Source organism: Oncorhynchus masou, chromosome 5, assembly GCF_036934945.1.
Source record: "Oncorhynchus masou masou isolate Uvic2021 chromosome 5, UVic_Omas_1.1, whole genome shotgun sequence".
Classification (NCBI taxonomy): domain Eukaryota; kingdom Metazoa; phylum Chordata; class Actinopteri; order Salmoniformes; family Salmonidae; genus Oncorhynchus; species Oncorhynchus masou.
In genome coordinates, this window is record NC_088216.1 from 7,021,444 (window position 1) to 7,028,290 (window position 6,847).

Here is a 6,847-nt window from a genome sequence, read left to right on the forward strand (position 1 = left end):
AGTATCTCTCCCTCTTCCTCACCTCTCCACCTATAGTATCTCTCCCTCTTCCTCACCTCTCCACCTATAGTATCTCTCCCTCTTCCTCACCTCTCCACCTATAGTATCTCTCCCTCTTCCTCACCTCTCCACCTATAGTATCTCTCCCTCTTCCTCACCTCTCCACCTATAGTATCTCTCCCTCTTCCTCACCTCTCCACCTATAGTATCTCTCCCTCTTCTCTTCATCTTCCTTTTCTCTTTCTTCCCCATCCAAGTATGTCTCTCCTCCTCTCACATCACCTGTCTGTATTCCATTTCATTCTTCTCCCTCCTTTTCTGTCTCTCCCTCTCTATATCTTTATACCTCTCTGTCCGTCTGTCTGTCCGTCTGTCTGTCCGTCTGTCCGTTCGTCTGTCTCTTTCTTTTTCTCACTCCCACACTCTCTCTCTCTCACTCTCTCTCTCACTCTCTCTCTCTCTCTCTCTCTCTCAATTCAATTTATTGACATGTGAAACATTTGTTAACTTTGCCAAAGCAAGTGAAGTAGATAATAAACAAAAGTGAAATAAACAATAACAATGAACAGTGAACATTACACTCACAAAAGTTCCAAATGAATAAAGACATTACAAATGTCATATTATGTCTATATACAGTGTTGTAATGATGTGCAAATAGTTAAAATACAAAAGGGAAAATAAATAAACATAAATATGGGTTGTGTTTACAGTGGTGTTTGTTCTTCACTGGTTGCCCTTTTCTTGTGGCAACAGGTCCCAAATCTTGCTGCTGTGATGACACACTGTGGTATTTCACCCAGTAGATATGGGAGTTTATCAAAATTGAATTTGTTTTCTAATTCTTTGTGGATCTGTGTAATCTGGGGGAAGTATGTGTCTCTACAATGGTCATATGTTTGGCAGGAGGTTAGGAAGTGTAGCTCAGTTTCCACCTCATTTTGTGGGCAGTGAGCACATAGCCTGTCTTCTGTTGAGAGCCTGGTCTGCCAACTGTGGCCTTTCTCAATAGCAAGGCTATGCTCACTGACTCTGTACATAGTCAAAGCTTTCCTGCATTTTAGGTCAGTCACAGTGCTCAGGTATTCTGCCACTGTCTACTCTCTGTTTAGGGCCAATTAGCATTCTGGTTTGCTCTGTTTGTTGATGTTAATTCTTTCCAATGTGTAAAGTAAGTATATTTTTGTTTTGTCATGATTTGTGACTCACCACCTGGATCAGGTCTTCAGAAGCATAATGTGAAATTGTGTTTTACATTGGATAAAGGTAGAGACTCAGAGCTACATAATGGTAGATCATACACTGCATTTGAGGAACAATGGGGAAGTAATTCTGCTTTAAAAGTTGATCAACTTGTAAACTCACTTTTGAGAAAATCGCCTTTGAATGTTTTGGTTTCTAGTGAAGGGCGCCTCTTTGTCTACACCCATTCAGCCTCGTTCACACCCTCTTTAAGATTTAGCCCCACCCATCTTGTTTCGCACTCGGAGACACTTGACGAACTGGCCAATGATTTGTTTACCTCCGGGATAACATGAAAACAGCCTAACCAGCTCTGCTGGTAACAATTTCATTACGTTTTTTTTGCAGACATTTTCTGACACCGGCCATATTCAACGGGTGTTGTACACAGCGTTAGCTAATGAGCCAGCCAGCTAACATTAGTTAGCTAGTTAAACAACAATGAACAAAGTGTCAACAATGCCACAGTGCTGGGAGCTAACCAACCATGTTCAGTGTTAGCTAGCTAACATTGGGCTCTAACTAGAAAAGCAAATGGCTCTGGGAAACAAATCATGTCAGCTCGGGAGCCAGTCAGCTAACAGGAGTTTGAAATGAAACCACTTTCTGTCAAAATTAGAAACGTGTATTATCTGAAAATGTAGCTAGCTAACGCTAGACTATCTTATCTGGATACATAAATCATCATGCATGACGGACGCGTCTCCCTGTCAGGAATGCCATACCATGGTGGCCCTTAGTTTGGAGATGTAATCCAGAGACAGGTGTTTTCTCCATCTCTTTCGCTGTCATACTTTAATTCCACTGATTTCAAAATTGATCCTTCAGAAAGTGGAGTGCAACACTTATGCAGCTCCACCACACAATAAAAATAAAATGTTTAAAGCCGCGTTGTCACGATGTTCGTAATAATGATGGTCGGACCAAGCTGCAGCGTACTGTGAGTTCCACATATTTTAATGAAAGTGAAACTTAAGTAAATACAAAACACATAAAGAATAAACGAACCGTGACGACAACACAGTGCAAACAAGCAACTAAACATAAACAATATCCCATCACTCACAGGTGGAAAAAATTATACTTAAGTATGATCCCCAATTAGAGACAACGATAGCCAGCTGCCTCTAAATGGGAATCATACCAAAAACCCCAACATAGAAAAAACAACCTAGAACCCCACATAGAAAATATAAACTAGACTAACCCCCCTAGTCACGCCCTGACCTACTCTACCATAGAAAATAAAGGCTTTCTATGGTCAGGACGTGACAGTACCCCCGCCCAAAGGTAGGGACTCTGACCGCAAAACCTGAAAAAAAGGGGAGGGTTGGGGGGTGTCTAGTGTCGCTGGTGCAGGACGAAGTACCCGCTCATCCCGCAGATCCACCAACATTGGGGGCGACTCTGGTGCGGGACGAAGAACCCACTCAGCTCTCGTATCCACCATATTTGGTGGTGGCTCTGGTGCGGGACGTAGACCCCACTCGGCTCTGGGATCCACCATATTTGGTGGTGGCTCTGGTGCGGGACGAAGAACCCACTCATCCCGCAGATCCACCAACATTGGGGGCAGCTCTGGTGAGGGACGAAGAACCCACTCGGCTCTCGGATCCACCATATTTGGTGGTGGCTTTGGTGGCTCTGGGATCCACCATATTTGGTGGTGGCTCTGGTGCGGGATGAAGAACCCACTCGGCTCTCGGATCCACCATATTTGGTGGTGGCTCTGGTGCGGGACGAAGTACCCACTCATCCCGCAGATCCACCAACATTGGGGGCAGCTCTGGTGAGGGACGAAGAACCCACTCGGCTCTCGGATCCACCATATTTGGTGGTGGCTCTGGTGCGGGACAAAGAACCCACTCGGCTCTCGGATCCACCATATTTGGTGGAGGCTCTGGTGCGGGACGATTTACCATCTCAGGAGGTTCCAGACCGTGGACCGTCGTTGGAGGTTCCGGACTGTGACGCCGTCAAGTTCTGGACTGGGAACTTCCTGGACTGGGACCATCTGGACTGGGACCTGAGCCGGAAGTGGACTGGGACCTGTAGGACTGACTGGGACCGAGCCGCTTGGACTGGGACCTGTCCGTCTGGAGGGTTCCGGAAGCCTCTGGACTGGGACCAGTTCTGGACTGGGACCAGTCGCCGGAAGCTCTGGACTGGGACCTGTCGCCGGAAGCTCTGGACTGGGACCTAGCCAGAAGCTCTGGACTGGGACCTGTCGCCGGAAGCTCTGGACTGGGACCTGTCGCCGGAAGCTCTGGACTGGGACCTGTCGCCGGAAGCTCTGGACTGGGACCTGTCGCCGGAAGCTCTGGACTGGGGGAGCTCTGGACTGGGTCGCCAGAAGCTCTGGACTGTGGAGGCACACTGGAGGCCTGAGGCGTGGGACCGGTACAGGTGGCACCGGGTTGATGACACGCACCTCAGGGCGAGTGCTGGGATGAGGCACAGGACGTAGTGGACTGTGGAGGCGCACTGGAGGCCTGAGGCGTGGGACCGGTACAGGTGGCACCGGGTTGATGACACGCACCTCAGGGCGAGTGCTGGGATGAGGCACAGGACGTAGTGGACTGTGGAGGCACACTGGAGGTCTGGAGCGTGGGAGCTGGTACAGGTGGCACCTGGCTGAATGCTCATGTAATTGGATCATCCAGTGAGTTCTGTTTAGTAGTTGATTCTAAGAGTTGTATTTGATCATGTATATGCTGTTTATTCTTTGTTATAGAGCCAAAAATATTGGAGAAGTGGTTTACCTGATAGATAATTCAGGTTGTGCATTTTCTCAGAAGTGGTTTGATTCATTGGATTCTTCAATTACATTGAGATGATTTCTGACGTGCTGTTCCTTCTTTTTCCAGTGTATTTCTGTATTGTTTTAGTGATTCACCATAGTGAAGGCGTAGGCTCAGGTTTTCTGGGTCTCTGTGTTTTCGGTTGGATAGGTTTCTCAATTTCTTTCTTAGGTTTTTCATTCTTCATCAAACCATTTGCAATTGTTGTTCATTTTCTTCGGTTGTATATGTATAGAATTGAGGGAAGCCGAGAGGTCAACTATACAGTTCAGGTTTTCTACTGCCAAGTTTACACCTTCACTATTACAGTAACACGTTTTGTCCAGGAAGTTGTCTAAATGGGATTGAATTTATTGTTGCCTAATAGTTTTTTGGTTTCCACACTACATTTCTTCCGTCTGTAGCATTTCTTAATATTATCGGAGTCCTTTGGCTTTGATGCCTCATGATTGAGTATTGCTCCTTTGAAGTAGACTGTGTTTTTGCTGTGATCTGACAGGGGTGTCAGTAGGCTGATAGTGAACGGTCTGAGAGACTCTGGGTTGAGGTCCGTGATACAGTCATCTACAGTACTACTGCCAAGGGATGAGCTGTAGGTGTACCTACCGTAAAACTCCCCTCGAAGCCAACCATTGACTGTGTATAGACCCAGCGTGCGACAGAGCTACAGGAATTGAGACCCGTTTTGTCATAGTTGTGTCTAAAGGGAAATATTTTGGAGGGAATGCTGTCTCCTCCAGGTAGGTGTTTGTCCCCTGAGTGCTAAGAGTGTCAGGATCTTGTCCAGTTCTGACATGTAGGTCACCACAGCTCTCTCTCTCTTTCTCTCCCTCTCTCTATCCAGCCCCCCCCCCACACACACACACTTTACATTCTGTTTATAATCTCTTTGTCCACTGGTCTTTACTTCTCCCCCGTGATCCATCTTTCCACCATCATAGTCCCCAGTCAAAACATACTGACACACACACACACACATGCACACACACACATGCACACACACACACACACACACACACACACACACACACACACACACACACACACACGCTCCCTACAGAATACCAACACAGAGGAGAGACAAACAGAGACAGACAAAAATAACACACACTTCGAAGACTTGGAACACAATCATCACACACGCGCACGCACAGACACACAACATATGTAGAAACACACGCATGCATGAACACACACACATTGATTTTAAATTTGATTAGAACAGGAAGGTGAGTGATTTACCACTCAGTGAGAGACAGCCTGTCAGTAAGCAAACCCCCTACTATCACATTCATCATCCCACTGTCTGTTTCTCAGAGGAGAGGAAGAGGGAGAGATTCTAAATGCCCGTTGGAGTGTTCCATGGTGCATTAAAACAACTCACACACAGCAGGAGACGCCACTAGTCAACATGTGTATGACACACACACACACACGCACACACACACACACACACACACACACACACACACACACACACACACACACAGGAGTGTACATGCATGCGCCATATTAACAGGCCAAACCGTAGCCTAAGTGGTATATGTGTGGGTGTGTGTTTGTGTGTGATTGTACAGACCAAACCGTTCTTCATACATGTACCCTACCGTCGCCATTATTCCCGCTTACCTCGAACGTTCGAGTCTCCCTCCTCCTCCTCTGTCGTTCACTGCGTCTCCTCCTTCATCCCGCCTCTCCTCTTCTCTCCTCCGGTCCTTTCCTCCCGTTGTTTTATCCTCGGTTCTCTCTCCTTCTTGCCGATGCAGTAAAAAGAAGCCCGTGTAATAGGCGACCCGGTTGCTCCCGGGCGAGGCCACGCGCACCGTGTGTGTGAGAGCGAGATGGAATAAAGAAGGGAGTCAACCGATCCCTGACGAGGGAATTATCCGACAACGCGAGCGTATCCTCCTCGACGAAAAACACTCCACATGAGGAAACACAAGCCACTTTAGCGTAACACATACACTCAATCTCACCTAATAGGACTCGACCGTCTTTCCCGCTGTTGCACGTCACGTTGCACTAAAGTAGCTTATTATAATGATGTCTCCCTCGGGTTCCTAAGGCGATGACTGTAGTCTATTCTACAGGCTAGTCCAGTTGGATGACAAATACAAACGTACATATATAACACATAGCAAATGGAAGTCATATTATATTATGTTATCTATCGTCGAGTCCAGTCAAAATGCAGTCGCACTGTTGAGGCTGGGCTATTGGCCAATGTAAAACACTTCAGTAGCGCATATTTTAGTAGGCTACAGCATCCTTCCTCTCCCTAGCCTGGAATGCGGAGGGCTCCAAGATTACACACGGATAGATATTATCCAGCACATTTAAAGAATCTAGACCTGATCGTCCGTAATCCTCCATAAACCTCACGGCCGAATAGAGTTGATATGACCGACGTTCGAATGTGTGGAATCGTTAATAACCTAGCGTAATAGCGGAAAGTAACGTACGCACTGTTTCTCAATGGCACCGATTTCCGTTAAACGCGGCCCCGTCTAGCTCTGTCTCGCTCGCTCGCTCTCTCTCCCGCTCTCTCTCCCTCTCTCTCTCTCTCTCTCTCTCTCTCTCTCTCTCTCTCTCTCTCTCTTATTTTAATCAAACCAACAAATCTACAATTTCACATTGGCATAGTGGTAATCAGACAGTATAGGCTCTAATTGTTGTCTACGACACAAAGTTATTATTATTATTTTTAAACTGTAATATTTACAAAGATTGAATCTTGGAGTCAGGAGAAAGCCTAAACCTAACCAATCCAATGCAAATCATATGTAAGAGCAGGTGAAGAGCTA

At 46.6% G+C, this 6,847-nt stretch overlaps 1 protein-coding gene across 1 annotated transcript in view; it reads right to left on the reverse strand.

Moving 5' to 3' along the window:
* The window catches only part of LOC135531945 (adhesion G protein-coupled receptor L1-like), a 40,318-nt gene extending 33,811 nt beyond the window's left edge, over positions 1-6,507 (reverse strand). The window contains exon 1 of the mRNA XM_064959637.1: positions 5,673-6,507. The gene's annotated coding sequence lies outside the window, so the exon portion shown is untranslated. The remainder of the gene's footprint in view (positions 1-5,672) is intronic.
* Positions 6,508-6,847: the final 340 nt, after the last annotated feature.